The 20,968-nt window shown below is 49.0% G+C and overlaps 1 protein-coding gene across 1 annotated transcript in view; it reads left to right on the top strand.

Moving 5' to 3' along the window:
• The first annotated feature begins 416 nt into the window (after positions 1–416).
• Positions 417–20,968, top strand: part of LOC138770789 (beta-1,3-galactosyltransferase 5-like) — a 36,490-nt gene continuing 15,938 nt past the window's right edge. Inside the window, exon 1 of the mRNA XM_069950017.1 lies at positions 417–438. The gene's annotated coding sequence lies outside the window, so the exon portion shown is untranslated. The remainder of the gene's footprint in view (positions 439–20,968) is intronic.

Below are 20,968 nucleotides of genomic sequence, written 5' to 3'. Positions count from 1 at the left end.
GTGTCCTCGTACTGGGGAGCATATCCGCCATGTGTCCTCTGTCCTCGTACTGGGGAGCATATCTTCCATGTGTCCTCTGTCCTCGTACTGGGGAGCATATCCGCCATGTGTCCTCTGTCCCTGTACTGGGGAACATATCTGCCATGTGTCCTCGTACTGGGGAACATATCCGCCACGTGTCCTCGTACTGGGAAGCATATCCGCCATGTGTACTGACACGGCGGACTTCATGGCAACACAAGCTGGGGGGCTGACCCATGCGACACCGGATTGAACCGCCCAGACATCCGCAGCAATTATTGCTTTTATAGTTGTTTATTTTGCAGCTATAATAATCGCTCCATTGTCTGCTCCGTGTCTGTAAAATATCTATAAAAATAACCAAAAATGTAAAAGACTCACAAAGCGACAGACAAGAGAGTGCAAAGTCCTCCGCAGGTGAGTGTCCACCACTGTGTTATATTGTAGGAGACATCTAGGGCTGATGGCATGTGCAAAGTGGAGGCGGGAGGAAAGCGCTATTCAGGGTATGTGAGTGTGAGAGCATGTATGTGCCAGAATGAGAGTGTCAGTACGAGAGTGCCCGCATGAGAGTACTCGCATGAGTGTCAGTATGAGAGTACCCACATGAGAGTGTCAGTATGAGAGTACCCACATGAGAGTGTCAGTATGAGAGTGCCCACATAAGAGTACCCGCATGAGAGTGTCAGTATGAGAGTACCCGCATGAGAGTGTCAGTATGAGAGTGTCAGTATGAGAGCACCCGCATGAGAGTGTCAGTATGAGAGTGCCCACATAAGAGTACCCGCATGAGAGTGTCAGTATGAGAGTACCCGCATGAGAGTGTCAGTATGAGAGTGTCAGTATGAGAGCACCCGCATGAGAGTGTCAGTATGAGAGTGCCCACATAAGAGTACCCGCATGAGAGTGTCAGTATGAGAGTACCCACATGAGAGTGTCAGTATGAGAGTACCCACATGAGAGTGTCAGTATGAGAGTGCCCACATAAGAGTACCCGCATGAGAGTGTCAGTATGAGAGTACCCGCATGAGAGTGTCAGTATGAGAGTGTCAGTATGAGAGCACCCGCATGAGAGTGTCCGCATGAGAGTGTCAGTATGAGAGTGCCCGCATAAGAGTACCCGCATGAGAGTGTCCGCATAAGAGTACCCGCATGAGAGTGTCAGTACGAGAGTGCCCGCATGAGAGTGTCAGTACGACAGTACCCACATGAGTGTCAGTACGAGAGTGCCTGTATGAGAGTGCCAGTATGAGAGTGCCCGTATGAGAGTGACAGTATGAGAGTGCCCGCATAAGAGTACCCGCATGAGTGTCAGTACGAGAGCGCCCGCATGAGAGTGTCAGTACGAGAGCACCCGCATGAGAGTGTCAGTATGAGAGTGCCTGAATAAGAGTACCCGCATGAGAGTGTCAGTACGACAGTACCCGAATGAGAGTGTCAGTACGAGAGTGCCCACATGAGTGTGTCAGTACGAGAGTGGCCGCATGAGTGTGTTAGTACAAGAGTGCCCATAAGAGAGTGCCCATATGAGGTGTCAGTACAAGAGTGCCCTCATGAGAGTGCCAGTATTCCTCCAGGAATATCAGCCCTATTGTATCTAAAAGACAATACTTACCCACCAACCTTTCTCCTATGTCACTATCGTTACCTACCAACCCTTCTCCTATGTCACTATCCTTACCCACCAACCCTTCTCCTATGTCACTATTCTTACCTACCAACCCTTCTCCTATATCACTATCCTTACCTACCAACCCTTCTCCTATGTCACTATCCTTACCCACCAACCCTTCTCCTATATCACTATCCTTACCTACCAACCCTTCTCCTATGTCACTATCCTTACCTACCAACCCTTCTCCTATGTCACTATCGTTACCTACCAACCCTTCTCCTATGTCACTATTCTTACCTACCAACCTTCTCCTATGTCACTATCCTTACCTACCAACCCTTCTATGTCACTATCCTTACCTATCAAACCTTCTCCTATGTCACTATCCTTACCTACCAACCCTCCTCCTATGTCACTATCCTTACCCACCAACCCTTCTCCTATATCACTATCCTTACCCACCTACCCTTCTCCTATGTCGCCATACTTACCCACAAACTCTTTTCCTATGTCACTATCCTTACCTACCAAACCTTCTCCTATGTCACTATCCTTACCTACCAAGCCTTCTTCTATGTCACTATCCTTACTACCAACCCTTCTCCTATGTCACTATCCTTACCTTCCAACCCTTCTCCTATGTCACTATCCTTACCTACCAACCCTTCTCCTATGTCACTATCCTTAACCACCAACCCTTTTTCTATGTCACTACCCTTACCTACCAACGCTTCCCCTATGTCACTATCCTTACCTACCAACCCTTCTATGTCACTATCCTTACCCACCAACCCTTCTCCTATGTCACTATCCTTACCCACCAACCCTTTTCCTATGTCACTATCCTTACCTACCGACCCTTCTCCTATGTCACTATCCTTACCTACCAACCCTTCTCCTATGTCACTATCCTTACCCACCACCCCTTCTCCTATGTCACTATCCTTAACCACTAACCCTTCTATGTCACTATGCTTACCTACCAACCCTTCTCCTATGTCACTATCCTTACCCACCAACCCTTCTCCTATGTCACTATCCTTAACCACTAACCCTTCTATGTCACTATCCTTACCCACCAACCCTTCTCCTATGTCACTATCCTTACCTACCAACCCTTCTCCTATGTCACTATACTTACCTACCAACCCTTCTCCTATGTCACTATCCTTACCTACCGAACCTTCTCCTATGTCGCCATCCTTACCCACAAACTCTTTTCCTATGTCACTATCCTTACCTACCAAACCTTCTCCTATGTCACTATCCTTACCCACCAACCCTTCTCCTATGTCACTATCCTTACCTACCAACCCTTCCCCTATGTCACTATCCTTACCTACCAACCCTTCTCCTATATCACTATCCTTACCTACCAAACCTTCTCCTATGTCACTATCCTTACATACCAAGCCTTCTTCTATGTCACTATCCTTACTACCAACCCTCCTATGTCACTATCCTTACCTACCAAACCTTCTCCTATGTCACTATCCTTACCTTCCAACCCTTCTCCTATGTCACTATTATTACCCACCAACCCTTCTCCTATGTCACTATCCTTACCTACCAAACCTTCTCCTATGTCACTATCCTTACCTACCAACCCTTCTCCTATGTCACCATCCTTAACCACCAACCCTTTTTCTATGTCACTATCCTTACCTACAAACCCTTCTATGTCACTATCCTTACCTACCAAACCTTCTCCTATGTCACTATCCTTACCTACCAACGCTTCTCCTATGTCACTATCCTTACCTACCAACCCTTCTCCTATGTCACTATCCTTACCTACCAACCCTTCTCCTATGTCACTATCCTTACCTACCAACCCTTCTTCTATATCACTATCCTTACCTACCAACCCTTCTCCTATGTCACTATCCTTACCCACCAACCTTTCTCCAATGTCACTATCCTTACCCACCAACCCTTCTCCCATGTCACTATCCTTACCTACCAACCCTTCTCCTATGTCACTATCCTTAACCACCAACCCTTTTTCTATGTCACTACCCTTACCTACCAACGCTTCCCCTATGTCACTATCCTTACCTACCAACCCTTCTATGTCACTATCCTTACCCACCAACCCTTTTCCTATGTCACTATCCTTACCTACCAACCCTTCTCCTATGTCACTATCCTTACCCACCAACCCTTTTCCTATGTCACTATCCTTACCTACCGACCCTTCTCCTATGTCACTATCCTTACCTACCAACCCTTCTCCTATGTCACTATCCTTACCCACCAACCCTTCTCCTATGTCACTATCCTTAACCACTAACCCTTCTATGTCACTATCCTTACCCACCAACCCTTCTCCCATGTCACTATCCTTACCTACCAACCCTTCTCCTATGTCACTATCCTTAACCACCAGCCCTTTTTCTATGTCACTACCCTTACCTACCAACGCTTCCCCTATGTCACTATCCTTACCTACCAACCCTTCTATGTCACTATCCTTACCCACCAACCCTTTTCCTATGTCACTATCCTTACCTACCAACCCTTCTCCTATGTCACTATCCTTACCCACCAACCCTTTTCCTATGTCACTATCCTTACCTACCGACCCTTCTCCTATGTCACTATCCTTACCTACCAACCCTTCTCCTATGTCACTATCCTTACCCACCAACCCTTCTCCTATGTCACTATCCTTAACCACAAACCCTTCTATGTCACTATCCTTACCCACCAACCCTTCTCCTATGTCACTATCCTTACCTACCAACCCTTCTCCTATGTCACTATCCTTACCTACCAAACCTTCTCCTATGTCACTATCCTTACCCACCAACCCTTCTCCTATGTCACTATCCTTACCTACCAACCCTTCCCCTATGTCACTATCCTTACCTACCAACCCTTCCCCTATGTCACTATCCTTACCTACCAACCCTTCCCCTATGTCACTATACTTACCTACCAATCCCTCTCCTATGTCACTATCCTTACCTACCAACCTTCTCCTATGTCACTATCCTTACCTACCAAACCTTCTCCTATGTCACTATCCTTACCTACCAACCCTTCTCCTATGTCACTATCCTTAACCACCAACCCTTTTTCTATGTCACTATCCTTACCTACCAACCCTTCTCCTATGTCACTATCCTTACCTACCAACCCTTCTCCTATGTCACTATCCTTACCCACCAACCCTTCTCCTATGTCACTATCCTTACCTACCAATGCTTCTCCTATGTCACTATCCTTACCTACCAACTCTTCTCCTATGTCACTATCCTTACCTACCGAACCTTCTCCTATGTCACTATCCTTACCTTCCAACCCTTCTCCTATGTCACTATCCTTACCCACCAACCCTTCTCCTATGTCACTATCCTTACCCACCAACCATTCTCCTATGTCACTATCATTACCCACCAACCCTTCCCCTATGTCACTATCCTTACCTACCAACCTTCTCCTATGTCACTATCCTTACCTACCAACCTTCTCCTATGTCACTATCCTTACCTACCAAACCTTCTCCTATGTCACTATCCTTACCTACCAACCCTTCTCCTATGTCACTATCCTTAACCACCAACCCTTTTTCTATGTCACTATCCTTACCTACCAACCCTTCTCCTATGTCACTATCCTTACCTACCAAACCTTCTCCTATGTCACTATCCTTACCCACCAACCCTTCTATGTCACTATCCTTACCCACCAACCCTTCTCCTATGTCACTATCCTTACCTACCAACCCTTCTCCTATGTCACTATCCTTACCCACCAAACCTTCTCCTATATCACTATCCTTACCTACCAACCCTTCTCCTATGTCACTATCCTTAACCACCAACCCTTTTTCTATGTCACTACCCTTACCTACCAACGCTTCCCCTATGTCACTATCCTTACCTACCAACCCTTCTATGTCACTATCCTTACCCACCAACCCTTCTCCTATGTCACTATCCTTACCCACCAACCCTTTTCCTATGTCACTATCCTTACCTACCGACCCTTCTCCTATGTCACTATCCTTACCTACCAACCCTTCTCCTATGTCACTATCCTTACCCACCAACCCTTCTCCTATGTCACTATCCTTAACCACTAACCCTTCTATGTCACTATCCTTACCCACCAACCCTTCTCCTATGTCACTATCCTTACCTACCAACCCTTCTCCTATGTCACTATACTTACCTACCAACCCTTCTCCTATGTCACTATCCTTACCTACCGAACCTTCTCCTATGTCGCCATCCTTACCCACAAACTCTTTTCCTATGTCACTATCCTTACCTACCAAACCTTCTCCTATGTCACTATCCTTACCCACCAACCCTTTTCCTATGTCACTATCCTTACCTACCAACCCTTCCCCTATGTCACTATCCTTACCTACCAACCCTTCTCCTATATCACTATCCTTACCTACCAAACCTTCTCCTATGTCACTATCCTTACATACCAAGCCTTCTTCTATGTCACTATCCTTACTACCAACCCTCCTATGTCACTATCCTTACCTACCAAACCTTCTCCTATGTCACTATCCTTACCTTCCAACCCTTCTCCTATGTCACTATTATTACCCACCAACCCTTCTCCTATGTCACTATCCTTACCTACCAAACCTTCTCCTATGTCACTATCCTTACCTACCAACCCTTCTCCTATGTCACCATCCTTAACCACCAACCCTTTTTCTATGTCACTATCCTTACCTACAAACCCTTCTCCTATGTCACTATCCTTACCTACCAACCCTTCTTCTATATCACTATCCTTACCTACCAACCCTTCTCCTATGTCACTATCCTTACCCACCAACCTTTCTCCTATGTCACTATCCTTACCCACCAACCCTTCTCCCATGTCACTATCCTTACCTACCAACCCTTCTCCTATGTCACTATCCTTAACCACCAACCCTTTTTCTATGTCACTACCCTTACCTACCAACGCTTCCCCTATGTCACTATCCTTACCTACCAACCCTTCTATGTCACTATCCTTACCCACCAACCCTTTTCCTATGTCACTATCCTTACCTACCAACCCTTCTCCTATGTCACTATCCTTACCCACCAACCCTTTTCCTATGTCACTATCCTTACCTACCGACCCTTCTCCTATGTCACTATCCTTACCTACCAACCCTTCTCCTGTCACTATCCTTACCAACCAACCCTTCTCCTATGTCACTATCCTTAACCACTAACCCTTCTATGTCACTATCCTTACCCACCAACCCTTCTCCTATGTCACTATCCTTACCTACCAACCCTTCTCCTATGTCACTATCCTTACCCACCAACCCTTTTTCTATGTCACTATCCTTACCTACCAACCCTTCCCCTATGTCACTATACTTACCTACCAATCCCTCTCCTATGTCACTATCCTTACCTACCAACCTTCTCCTATGTCACTATCCTTACCTACCAAACCTTCTCCTATGTCACTATCCTTACCTACCAACCCTTCTCCTATGTCACTATCCTTAACCACCAACCCTTTTTCTATGTCACTATCCTTACCTACCAACCCTTCTCCTATGTCACTATCCTTACCTACCAACCCTTCTCCTATGTCACTATCCTTACCTACCAACCCTTCTCCTATGTCACTATCCTTAACCACCAACCCTTTTTCTATGTCACTATCCTTACCTACCAACCCTTCTCCTATGTCACTATCCTTACCTACCAATCCTTCTCCTATATCACTATCCTTACCCACCAACCCTTCTCCTAAGTCACTATCCTTACCCACCAAACCTTCTCCTATGTCACTATCCTTACCTACCAACCCTTCTCCTATGTCACTATCCTTACCTACCGAACCTTCTCCTATGTCACTATCCTTACCTTCCAACCCTTCTCCTATGTCACTATCCTTACCTTCCAACCCTTCTCCTATGTCACTATCCTTACCCACCAACCCTTCTCCTATGTCACTATCCTTACCCACCAACCCTTCTCCTATGTCACTATCATTACCCACCAACCCTTCCCCTATGTCACTATCCTTACCTACCAACCTTCTCCTATGTCACTATCCTTACCTACCAACCTTCTCCTATGTCACTATCCTTACCTACCAAACCTTCTCCTATGTCACTATCCTTACCTACCAACCCTTCTCCTATGTCACTATCCTTAACCACCAACCCTTTTTCTATGTCACTATCCTTACCTACCAACCCTTCTCCTATGTCACTATCCTTACCTACCAAACCTTCTCCTATGTCACTATCCTTACCCACCAACCCTTCTCCTATGTCACTATCCTTACCTACCAATGCTTCTCCTATGTCACTATCCTTACCTACCAACCCTTCTCCTATGTCACTATCCTTACCTACCAAACCTTCTCCTATATCACTATCCTTACCTACCAAACCTTCTCCTATATCACTATCCTTACCTACCAAACCTTCTCCTATGTCACTATCCTTACCTACCAAACCTTCTCCTATGTCACTATACTTACCTACCAACCCTTCCATGTCACTATCCTTACCCACCAACCCTTCTCCTTTGTCACTATCCTTACCTACCAACCCTTCTCCTATGTCACTATCCTTACCCACCAACCCTTCTCCTATGTCACTATCCTTACCTACCAGCCCTTCTCCTATGTCACTATCCTTACCTACCAACCCTCCTATGTCCCTATCCTTACCCACTAACCCTTCTATGTCACTATCCTTACCTACCAAACCTTCTCCTATGTCACTATCCTTACCTACCAACACTTCTCCTATGTCACTATCCTTACCTACCAACCCTTCTCCTATGTCACTATCCTTACCTACCAACCCTTCTCCTATATCACTATCCTTACCTACCAACCCTTCTCCTATGTCACTATCCTTACCCACCAACCTTTCTCCTATGTCACTATCCTTACCTACCAACCCTTCTCCTATGTCACTATCCTTATCCACCAACCCTTTTTCTATGTCACTATCCTTACCTACCAACCCTTCTCCTATGTCACTATCCTTACCCACCAACCTTTCTCCTATGTCACTATCCTTACCTACCAACCCTTCTCCTGTCACTATCCTTACCCACCAACCCTTCTCCTATGTCACTATCCTTACCCACCAACCCTTCTCCTATGTCACTATCCTTACCCACCAACCCTTCTATGTCACTATCCTTACCTACCAACCCTTCTCCTATGTCACTATCCTTACCCACCAACCCTTCTATGTCACTATCCTTACCCACCAACCCTTCTATGTCACTATCCTTACCTACCAACCCTTCTCCTATGTCACTATCCTTATCCACCAACCCTTTTTCTATGTCACTATCCTTACCTACCAAACCTTCTCCTATGTCACTATACTTACCTACCAACCCTTCCATGTCACTATCCTTACCCACCAACCCTTCTCCTTTGTCACTATCCTTACCTACCAACCCTTCTCCTATGTCACTATCCTTACCCACCAACCCTTCTCCTATGTCACTATCCTTACCTACCAGCCCTTCTCCTATGTCACTATCCTTACCTACCAACCCTCCTATGTCACTATCCTTACCCACTAACCCTTCTATGTCACTATCCTTACCTACCAAACCTTCTCCTATGTCACTATCCTTACCTACCAACGCTTCTCCTATGTCACTATCCTTACCTACCAACCCTTCTCCTATGTCACTATCCTTACCTACCAACCCTTCTCCTATATCACTATCCTTACCTACCAACCCTTCTCCTATGTCACTATCCTTACCTACCATACTTCTCCTATGTCACTATCCTTACACCTTCTCCTATGTCACTAACCTTACCCACCAACCTTTCTCCTATGTCACTATCCTTACCTACCAACCCTTCTCCTATGTCACTATCCTTATCCACCAACCCTTTTTCTATGTCACTATCCTTACCTACCAACCCTTCCCCTATGTCACTATACTTACCCACCAACCGTTCCTGTCCCCTTTGCAGAATGATGCCCCCCCCCCTTCTCCATGCTTCACGCTAGGGACTGAATCCAATCTTTTATACCAGCGCTTTATAGCTCGCGGATACCCAAAGACTCTACATTGAGCGTTTGCCGGGCGGCTTCACCAAATGACCTTGTAAACAGTAGTTCAGAACCGAAGCTCCGAGATCATTAGGTGCATCGGTGATCAGATGGCATCCTGGCACTCCGTACCTCACCATTACTGACCGTAGAGGTGGCACCTTGGGAGAACATCTTGTGAAAAGCCACTATAGAAACAACGGCCACTGGGCTGGCTAATACCCCTGTGGTTGGTTCTTTCCTGTGCGGACAATGCGCACTGGGCAAATACACGGCCAAAGCTGTATCCTTTATTAACCCCCCGATGGGAAAAAGTACAAAATCTGTGACTACATGGACTGCCAGTCCACGGGGGTCGTGTGCGTGATTCCTGACCCCGTGTGCAAGACGATACAACCGCTACGGCGCCGCATCTCAGGCCATCTGACACATCCATAGTGCGGCAGTACACGGCGACTCACATACAGCCCCATTAGGGGGATCAGGAGAGCGTGGGGGGAATCTGGAAGGAAGAACCCCGATGGATACACAATGAGAGCTCCGCATGTACAGCCTCCATATAACACGCTCTGTTACGTATATATACAATAACAACGGGATATATAGTCCCAGAAACATCCAATTCCTACCACTTACTGTGAGAATTGTGGCGAATCTATCAGGTCCTGGTGCAGTTCAACACACCGCGACCATTGTGCAATGTACATTACACCGCTTCATAGATAAGACACTTGAAATCCGCAGATGTGTATATATATATATATATGTGTGTACACCAACATCCACGTCAGGGTATATGACCATTATAGTGCGAGGAGTGAATGCATAAATAATATATATATATATACACATATACACACATATGTACCCTTCTGCCTGGACATATTTGCATGGTGGGGGTAGCCCTATAGATATGTGTGTGTATATATATATATATATATATATATATATACTTACCCTTAGGCCCGGCCCCATTCGGCTATATGTGTGGATGAGGGGTCCTCAGAGTTTCTCTCCTCCTGATCCGCACATAGACGCTACCTATGAATCCCCTCTTAGTAGGGAATCTCCAGGGTCCGGCAGGAGCCCCCTGTACGCTGTGGCACGTATGCTCCTGGCAGGTATACGCTGGTTATACATGGGTCACAAGCGCTCAGAGTATGACACTTAGCGCACCGCTTAGCGCATGTACGTCATTCCAGTCCTGCCGCCTGGTAGTTTAGCGCATATAGGAGATAGGAGTCTATGGACTATGTATTAGCGCATCGCGCAGTAACGTCATCCACTTCCTCTGACCGATTCTCCAATCACGGACAGAGACAATCGATTACACTCGGCAACAAATTTTCAAAAGTTGTTTGGTTCAGAAATAAAATTCTCCATTTCTTAATGATTTTTCTGGGCTGAATTCAAATATCACAAGGAAAAGTGTGAATTGTCTCTAGTTTCTCTGATATGGGAGAGTTCTCATGTTACTGTGATTTGTATAGGATCCAGTATAATAGCCGACAGATTTATTACTTCTGCATCATAAGGAACTCGGTTACTGATCATAAACTGAAATATATTCATAGGAAACTTAGTTCTATCTGAAATCATCTACAATTTACAGGCAGATCCAAGAATTGTTACACACTAATTCTGTTTATTGACCTCTGGGATGTCGCTCCTTATTCAATGGCTTCTCGCTGCATTTACACCTGTCTTTTGTATTCATACATGGGATTGTGTCTGATAACTGTCCAACAGTAATCTGCAAGCATTGATGGCTTCCATTTACCCCGATACCTTGGGCTAGGTTCACACTGAGTTTTTGTAATCCGTTTTTTTTATCAGTTTTTTTTTGCAAAAAAAAAAGGATGCAAAAACAGATGCATTTGTGTGCATCCGTTTTGATCCGTTTTTCCATTGACTTCCAATATAAAAAAAAAAGAAAAAAAAAACGGATCGAAACGGATCCGTTTTTTTTAACGGACACAAAAGTAGTGTTGACAATACTTTTGTGTCCGTAAAAAAAAAAACGGATCCATTTGTTTGTTTTTTTTTATAATGGAAGTCAACGGAAAAGCAGATCAAAACGAATGCACACAGATGCATCTGTTTTTTTCATCCGTTTTTCGCAAAAAACGGTTGAAAAACACAGATAGCAAAAACGCAGTGTGAACCTAGCCTTATACCATAACTGTTGGTCATTCTAAGATGATGCAATATACCAGTTGATGATGCAAACGTTTCCCAGTATTGTATCACAGGCTGTGAGAAGTATAGAAAGTTCGTCTATATCTGGAAAATTACCGACAATTTCAAAATTTGAACATCATTTTCGATCTCAGCCCCCAAATTAGTTATGTTCAACTGTTTTCATGTCGGAACCTTTTTGGCTGTTGACCAGTGTTATCGGACAATACGGGATGATAGATCCAGAGCTATTGGCGGATCCGGACACGCGGAGCTCTTATAGACCCCGCCGGCGACATTTCTGACACGACGACCACAGCCTCATGACAAAGGTGCTCCCCCTGCCGGAAGACGTCCCTGCTCCTCACACCCTCCCTGCTCCTTACACCGTCCCTGCTCCTTACACCGTCCTTGTCCTTACACCGTCCCTGCTACTTACACCGTCACTGTCCTCACACTCTCCCTGCTCCTTACACCGTCCCTGCTCCTTACACCGTCACTGCTACTTACACCGTCACTGTCCTCACACTCTCCCTGCTCCTTACACAGTCCCTGCTCCTTACACCGTCCTTGTCCTTACACCCTGCTCCTTACACCGTCCCTGCTCCTTACACCGTCACTGCTACTTACACCGTCACTGTCCTCACACTCTCCCTGCTCCTTACACAGTCCCTGCTCCTTACACCGTCCTTGTCCTTACACCGTCCCTGCTCCTTACACCGTCCCTGCTCCTTACACCGTCACTGCTACTTACACCGTCCTTATTCCTTACACAATCCCTGCTCCTTACACCCTCCCTGCTCTTTACACCCTCCCTGCTCCTTACACCCTCCCTGTCCCTTACACCGTCCCTTACACCGTCCCTGTCCTCACACCCTCCCTGCTCCTTACACCGTCCCTGTCCCTTACACCGTCCCTGTCCTCACACCGTCCCTGCTCCTTACACCCTCCCTGCTCCTTACACCGTCCCTGCTCCTTACACCGTCCCTGCTCCTTACACCGTCCATGTCTTTACACCGTCCCTGCTCCTTACACCGTCCCTGTCCTTACACCGTCCCTGCTCCTTACACCGTCCCTGTCCTTACACCGTCCCTGCTCCTTACACCGTCCATGTCTTTACACCGTCCCTGCTCCTTACACCGTCCCTGTCCTTACACCGTCCCTGCTCCTTACACCGTCCCTGTCCTTACACCGTCCCTGCTCCTTACACCGTCCCTGTCCTTACACCGTCCCTGCTCCTTACACCGTCACTGTCCTCACACTCTCCCTGCTCCTTACACAGTCCCTGCTCCTTACACCGTACCTGTCCTTACACCGTCCCTATTCCTTACACAGTCCCTGCTCCTTACACCGTCCCTGCTCTTTACACCGTCCCTGCTCCTTACACCGTCCCTGCTCCTTACACCGTCCCTGCTCCTTACACCGTCCCTGCTCCTTACACCGTCCCTGCTCCTTACACCGTCCCTGTCCTTACACCGTCCCTGTCCCTTACACCGTCCCTGTCCTCACACCCTCCCTGCTCCTTACACCGTCCCTGTAACTTACACCGTCCCTGTCCTCACACCCTCCCTGCTCCTTACACCGTCCCTGCTCCTTACACTGTCCCTGTCCCTACGCCTTACACAGTCCCTGTATTTACACCGTCCCTGCTACTTACACCGTCCCTGCTACTTACACCGTCCCTGCTACTTACACCCTCCCTGCTCTTTACACCCTCCCTGCTCCTTACACCGTCCGTGTCATTACACTGTCCCTGCTCCTTACACCGTCCCTGTCCTTACATGTCCCTGTTCCTTACACTGTCCCTGTTCCTTACACCATTCCTGCTACTTACACCGTCCCTGCTCCTGGGGCTGACGGGGAACGTCCACTTTATACAGGAATATTGAGCGTCTGTTCTGTCATCTCTCCCGTTGTATATCAGAGTTAGTGGGGTCCTGTATCAGAGTTAGTGGGGTCCTGTATCAGAGTTAGTGGGGTCCTGTATCAGAGTTAGTGGGGGTCCTGTATCAGAGTTAGTGGGGGTCCTGTATCAGAGTTAGTGGGGTCCTGTATCAGAGTTAGTGGGGTCCTGTATCAGAGTTAGTGGGGGTCCTGTATCAGAGTTAGTGGGGGGGTCCTGTATCAGAGTTAGTGGGGTCCTGTATCAGAGTTAGTGGGGTCCTGTATCAGAGTTAGTGGGGGGGTCCTGTATCAGAGTTAGTGGGGGGGTCCTGTATCAGAGTTAGTGGGGGGGTCCTGTATCAGAGTTAGTGGGGTCCTGTATCAGAGTTAGTGGGGGTCCTGTATCAGAGTTAGTGGGGGGGTCCTGTATCAGAGTTAGTGGGGGGGTCCTGTATCAGAGTTAGTGGGGTCCTGTATCAGAGTTAGTGGGGGTCCTGTATCAGAGTTAGTGGGGGGGTCCTGTATCAGAGTTAGTGGGGGGGGTCCTGTATCAGAGTTAGTGGGGTCCTCTATCAGAGTTAGTGGGGGGGTCCTGTATCAGAGTTAGTGGGGGTCCTGTATCAGAGTTAGTGGGGGGGTCCTGTATCAGAGTTAGTGGGGGGGTCCTGTATCAGAGTTAGTGGGGGGGTCCTGTATCAGAGTTAGTGGGGTCCTGTATCAGAGTTAGTGGGGTCCTGTATCAGAGTTAGTAGGGTCCTGTATCAGAGTTAGTGGGGTCCAGTGGCGGATTATAATGTGGGCGGTTTGGGCGGCCGCCCGGGGCCCGAGGCCTGAGGCTCCGGGGGGGCCCATGCCGCGCCGCCCACATTATAATCCGCCCACGCCGCTGCGGCCCGGCCCGCCACTGCACTCTTGTGACCGCAAGCATTATTTCGCTTGCGGTCACAGGAGTCCCCGGCTGCCTCCGGCTGATGTGCGGCTGCCGGGGGTGTCCGGTCCTCTCCCCGGCAGCGCGCGCATCACACAGCTCCTAGTGCCGCCTGGGGCCCTGACTTCCGGTATTAAGAGCGCACGTTAGAGACGCTCTGCACCGGAAGTCAGGGCCCAGGTGGCACAGTGAGCTGTGTGATGCGCGCGCTGCCGGGGAGAGGACAAAACACCCCCGGCAGCCGCACATCAGCCGGAGGCAGCCGGGGACAGACCAGGAGCCGAGAGGATCGACGGGGGAACGGATGGCAGGTGAGTTGTGTTTTGTTTTTTTATTTACTGACTGCTGTGCAAGGGGGGGGGGCAGAGGGGGACCATCTATAAGGGGGGGGGGAGCAAAGGGGGACCATCTATAAGGGGGGGGGGACCATCTATAAGGGGGGGGAGAGGGGGACCATCTATAAGGGGGGGAGCAGAGGGGGACCATCTATAAGGTGGGGGGGAGCAGAGGGGGACCACCTATAAGGGGGGGGAGAGGGGGACCATCTATAAGGGGGGGGAGAGGGGGACCATCTATAGGGGGGGAGGGGAGAGGGGGACCATCTATAAGGGGGGGAGCAGAGGGGGACCATCTATAAGGGGGGGGAGAGGGGGACCATCTATAAGGGGGGAGAGGGGGACCATCTATAAGGGGGGGGGAGAGGGGGACCATCTATAAGGGGGGGGGGGAGAGGGGGACCATCTATAAGGGGGGGAGCAGAGGGGGACCATCTATAAGGGGGGGGGGAGAGGGGGACCATCTATAAGGGGGGGAGCAGAGGGGGACCATCTATAAGGGGGGGGGAGCAGAGGGGGACCATCTATAAGGGGGGGGAGCAGAGGGGGACCATCTATAAGGGGGGGGGAGCAGAGGGGGACCATCTATAAGGGGGGAGCAGAGGGGGACCATCTATAAGGGGGGGGAGCAGAGGGGGACCATCTATAAGGGGGGGGGAGCAGAGGGGGACCATCTATAAGGGGGGGGGAGCAGAGGGGGACCATCTATAAGGGGGGGAGCAGAGGGGGACCATCTATAAGGGGGGGAAGAGGGGACCATCTATAAGGGAGGGAGAGGGGGACCATCTATAAGGGGGGGAGCAGAGGGGGACCATCTATAAGGGGGGGAGCAGAGGGGGGACCATCTATAAGGGGGGGGGAGAGGGGGACCACCTATAAGGGGGGGAGCAGAGGGGGACCACCTATAAGGGGGGGGGGGAGAGGGGGACCATCTATAAGGGAGGGGGGAAAGAGGGGGACCATCTATAAGGGGGGGAGCAGAGGGGGACCATCTATAAAGGGGGGAAGGAGGGGGACCATCTATAAAGGGGAAAAAGAGGGGGACCATCTATAAAGGGGAAAAGAGGGGGACCATCTATAAGGGAGGGGGGAGAGGGGGACCATCTATAAAGGAGGGGAGAGGGGGACCATCTATAAGGGGGGGGAGAGGGGGACCATCTATAAGGGAGGGGGGAGAGGGGGACCATCTATAAAGGGGGGGAGAGGGGGACCATCTATAAGGGGGGGAAGAGGGGGACCATCTATAAGGGAGGGGAGAGGGGGACCATCTATAAAGGGGGAAAGAGGGGGACCATGTATAAAGGGGGAAGAGGGGGACCATCTATAAAGGGGGGGGAAAGGGGGACCATCTATAAGGGGGGGGGGAGAGGGGGACCATCTCCTATAGGATTAGCACCCTCCTCTCCTGACATCCTCTGTGCTGCTGTGTCCTCCCCTATAGACCAGCACCCTCCTCTCCTGACATCCTCTGTGCTGCTGTGACCTCCCCTATAAGATCAGCCCCCTCCTCTCCTGACATCCTCTGTGCTGCTGTGACCTCCCCTATAAGATCAGCCCCCTCCTCTCCTGACATCCTCTGTGCTGCTGTGACCTCCCCTATAAGATCAGCACCCTCCTCTCCTAACATCCTCTGTGCTGCTGTGACCTCCCCTATAAGATCAGCCCCCTCCTCTCCTGACATCCTCTGTGCTGCTGTGACCTCTCCTATAAGATCAGCCCCCTCCTCTCCTGACATCCTCTGTGCTGCTGTGACCTCCCCTATAAGATCAGCCCCCTCCTCTCCTGTCATCCTCTGTGCTGCTGTGACCTTGGGGGGGGGGGCAACATCAGGGTGAGTTGGCAATATGTTTATTGGGGGAGATGGGGTGGGCAATGCTTACTGGGGGTAGCAGCAAGGGACCAAACATTATGTTTATTGGGGTCAGCAGGGAGGGGAGGCAGGCAGTGTTTTTTTGGGGACAGTGTGGGGGGGGGGGGGGGGGGGCAGTAGCGGATCATAATGTGGGCAGATTGACTGGGGGGGGGGGCCCAGGTTGGGTGGACAGCCCGGGGCCCAGGGTACATTTAATCCGCCACTGGTGGGGTCCAGTATCAGAGTTAGTGGGGTCCTGTATCAGAGTTAGTGGGGTCCTGTATCAGAGTTAGTGGGGGTCCTGTATCAGAGTTAGTGGGGTCCTGTATCAGAGTTAGTGGGGTCCAGTATCAGAGTTAGTGGGGTCCTGTATCAGAGTTAGTGGGGTCCAGTATCAGAGTTAGTGGGGTCCTGTATCAGAGTTAGTGGGGTCCTGTATCAGAGTTAGTGGGGTCCAGTATCAGAGTTAGTGGGGTCCTGTATCAGAGTTAGTGGGGTCCTGTATCAGAGTTAGTGGGGTCCAGTATCAGAGTTAGTGGGGGGGTCCTGTATCAGAGTTAGTGGGGTCCTGTATCAGAGTTAGTGGGGTCCAGTATCAGAGTTAGTGGGGGGGTCCTGTATCAGAGTTAGTGGGGTCCTGTATCAGAGTTAGTGGGGTCCAGTATCAGAGTTAGTGGGGGGGTCCTGTATCAGAGTTAGTGGGGTCCAGTATCAGAGTTAGTGGGGTCCTGTATCAGGGCTATTGGGGTCCTGTATCAGAGTTAGTGGGGGTCCTGTATCAGAGTTAGTGGGGTCCTGTATCAGAGTTAGTGGGGGGGTCCTGTATCAGAGTTAGTGGGGTCCAGTATCAGAGTTAGTGGGGTCCTGTATCAGAGTTAGTGGGGGGGTCCTGTATCAGAGTTAGTGGGGGGGTCCTGTATCAGAGTTAGTGGGGTCCTGTATCAGAGTTAGTGGGGTCCTGTATCAGGGCTATTGGGGTCCTGTATCAGAGTTAGTGGGGGTCCTGTATCAGAGTTAATGGGGTCCTGTATCAGAGTTAGTGGGGGGGTCCTGTATCAGAGTTAGTGGGGGGGTCCTGTATCAGAGTTAGTGGGGTCCAGTATCAGAGTTAGTGGGGGGGTCCTGTATCAGAGTTAGTGGGGTCCTGTATCAGAGTTAGTGGGGGGGTCCTGTATCAGAGTTAGTGGGGGTCCTGTATCAGAGTTAGTGGGGGTCCTGTATCAGGGCTATTGGGGTCCTGTATCAGAGTTAGTGGGGGGGTCCTGTATCAGAGTTAGTGGGGGGGTCCTGTATCAGAGTTAGTGGGGTCCTGTCACTTTGCCGTAAGACGATATAACTCCATTACCTGACTGTAGGTGAGTTGGTTCCAGCTTCCCGCTGTATCCACTCCGACCCTCTCACAGGGGGATGAGAAGTTACAGCGGAGCCCTCACTGGTACATTACACAAAGAGACTCACACTGACCCCAGGTGGATGCTGCTGGTATAGCAGCTCTGAAGGAAACTATAATATGAAGGCGTTCTTTAGTTCAGTGTTTGGCGCTCTTTAGTTCCGTGTTTGGCGCTCTTTAGTTCCGTGTTTGGCGCTCTTTAGTTCCGTGTTTGGCGCTCTTTAGTTCCGTGTTTGGCGCTCTTTAGTTCCGTGTTTGGCGCTCTTTAGTTCCGTGTTTGTCGCTCTTTAGTTCCGTGTTTGGCGCTCTTTAGTTTAGTGTTTGGCGCTCTTTAGTTCCGTGTTTGGCGCTCTTTAGTTCCGTGTTTGGCGCTCTTTAGTTCCGTGTTTGGCGCTCTTTAGTTCCGTGTTTGGCGCTCTTTAGTTCAGTGTTTGGCGCTCTTTAGTTCCGTGTTTGGCGCTTTTTAGTTCCGTGTTTGTCGTTCTTTAGTTCAGTGTTTGGCACTCTTTAGTTCCGTGTTTGGCACTCTTTAGTTCCGTGTTTGTCGCTCTTTAGTTCAGTGTTTGGCACTCTTTAGTTCAGTGTTTGGCGCTCTTTAGTTCCGTGTTTGGCGCTCTTTAGTTCCGTGTTTGGCGCTCCTTAGTTCCGTGTTTGTCGCTCTTTAGTTCCGTGTTTGGCACTCTTTAGTTCAGTGTTTGGCGCTCCTTAGTTCCGTGTTTGTCGCTCTTTAGTTCCGTGTTTGTCGTTCTTTAGTTCCGTGTTTGGCGCTCTTTAGTTCAGTGTTTGGCGCTCTTTAGTTCAGTGTTTGGCGCTCCTTAGTTCCGTGTTTGTCGCTCTTTAGTTCCGTGTTTGTCGTTCTTTAGTTCCGTGTTTGGCACTCTTTAGTTCCGTGTTTGGCACTCTTTAGTTCCGTGTTTGGCACTCTTTAGTTCAGTGTTTGGCACTCTTTAGTTCAGTGTTTGGCGCTCTTTAGTTCCGTGTTTGGCGCTCTTTAGTTCAGTGTTTGGCGCTCTTTAGTTCAGTGTTTGGCACTCTTTAGTTCCGTGTTTGGCACTCTTTAGTTCAGTGTTTGGAGCTCTTTAGTTCAGTGTTTGGCACTCTTTAGTTCCGTGTTTGGCACTCTTTAGTTCCGTGTTTGGCGCTCTTTAGTTCAGTGTTTGTCGCTCTTTAGTTCCGTGTTTGGCGCTTCTTAGTTCCGTGTTTGTCGTTCTTTAGTTCCGTGTTTGGCACTCTTTAGTTCCGTGTTTGGCGCTTCTTAGTTCCGTGTTTGGCGCTCTTTAGTTCCATGTTTGGCGCTCTTTAGTCCCGTGTTTGGCGCTTCTTAGTTCCGTGTTTGTCGCTCTTTAGTTCCGTGTTTGGCGCTCCTTAGTTCAGTGTTTGTCGCTCTTTAGTTCAGTGTTCGGTGCTCTTTAATTCCGTGTTTGGCACTCTTTAGTTCAGTGTATTGCACTCTAATTCAGTTTTTGGTGCTCTTTAGTTCCGTGTTTGACGCTCTTTAGTTCAATGTTTGGCACTCTTTAATTCCGTGTTTGGCACTCTTTAGTTTAGTGTATTGCACTCTTTAATTCAATTTTTGGCGCTCTTTAGTTGCATGTTTGGCGCTCTTTAGTTCCGTGTTTGGCACTCTTTAGTTCCGTGTTTGGCACTCTTTAGTTCCGTGTTTGGCACTCTTTAGTTCCGTGTATTGCACTCTAATTCAGTTTTTGGCGCTCTTTAGTTCTGTGTTTGGCACTCTTTAGTTCCGTGTATTGCACTCTAATTCAGTTTTTGGCGCTCTTTAGTTCCGTGTTTTGCCCTCTTTAGTTCAGTGTTTGGCGCTCTTTATTTCCATGTTTTGCACTCTTTAGTTCCATATTTGGCTGGCACTCTTCAGTTCCGTGTTTGCCACTCTTTAGTTTAGTGTTTGGCGCTCTTTAGTTCTATGTTTGGCGCTCTTTAATGCCGTGTTTGGCGCTCTTTAATGCCGTGTTTGGCACTCTTTAGTTCAGTGTTTGGCGCTCTTTAATTCCGTGTTTGGCGCTCTTCAATTTCGTGTTTGCCGCTCTTCAGTTCAGTGTTTGGCACTCTTTAGTTCCGTGTTTGGCGCTCTTTAGTTCCGTGTTTGGCGCTCTTTAGTTCCGTGTTTGGCGCTCTTTAGTTCCGTGTTTGGCGCTCTTTAGTTCCGTGTTTGGCGCTCTTTAGTTCCGTGTTTGGCGCTCTTTAGTTCCGTGTTTGGCGCTCTTTAGTTCCGTGTTTGGCACTCTTTAATTTAATTTAATTGTATCAGAGTTAGTGTGGGTCCTGTATCAGAGTTAGTGGGGTCCTGTATCAGAGTTAGTGGGGGTCCTGTATCAGGGCTATTGGGGTCCTGTATCAGAGTTAGTGGGGGTCCTGTATCAGAGTTAGTGGGGTCCTGTATCAGAGTTAATGGGGTCCTGTATCAGAGTTAGTGGGGGGGTCCTGTATCAGAGTTAGTGGGGGGGTCCTGTATCAGAGTTAGTGGGGGGGTCCTGTATCAGAGTTAGTGGGGGGGTCCTGTATCAGAGTTAGTGGGGTCCAGTATCAGAGTTAGTGGGGTCCTGTCACTTTGCCGTAAGACGATATAACTCCATTACCTGACTGTAGGTGAGTTGGTTCCAGCTTCCCGCTGTATCCACTCCGACCCTCTCACAGGGGGATGAAAAGTTATAGCGGAGCCCTCACTGGTACATTACACAAAGAGACTCACACTGACCCCAGGTGGATGCTGCTGGTATA

The sequence above is a fragment of the Dendropsophus ebraccatus genome, chromosome 1 (genome assembly GCF_027789765.1).
Source record: "Dendropsophus ebraccatus isolate aDenEbr1 chromosome 1, aDenEbr1.pat, whole genome shotgun sequence".
Lineage (NCBI taxonomy): Eukaryota > Metazoa > Chordata > Amphibia > Anura > Hylidae > Dendropsophus > Dendropsophus ebraccatus.
This window is presented reverse-complemented; position numbering and strand designations above follow the sequence as displayed.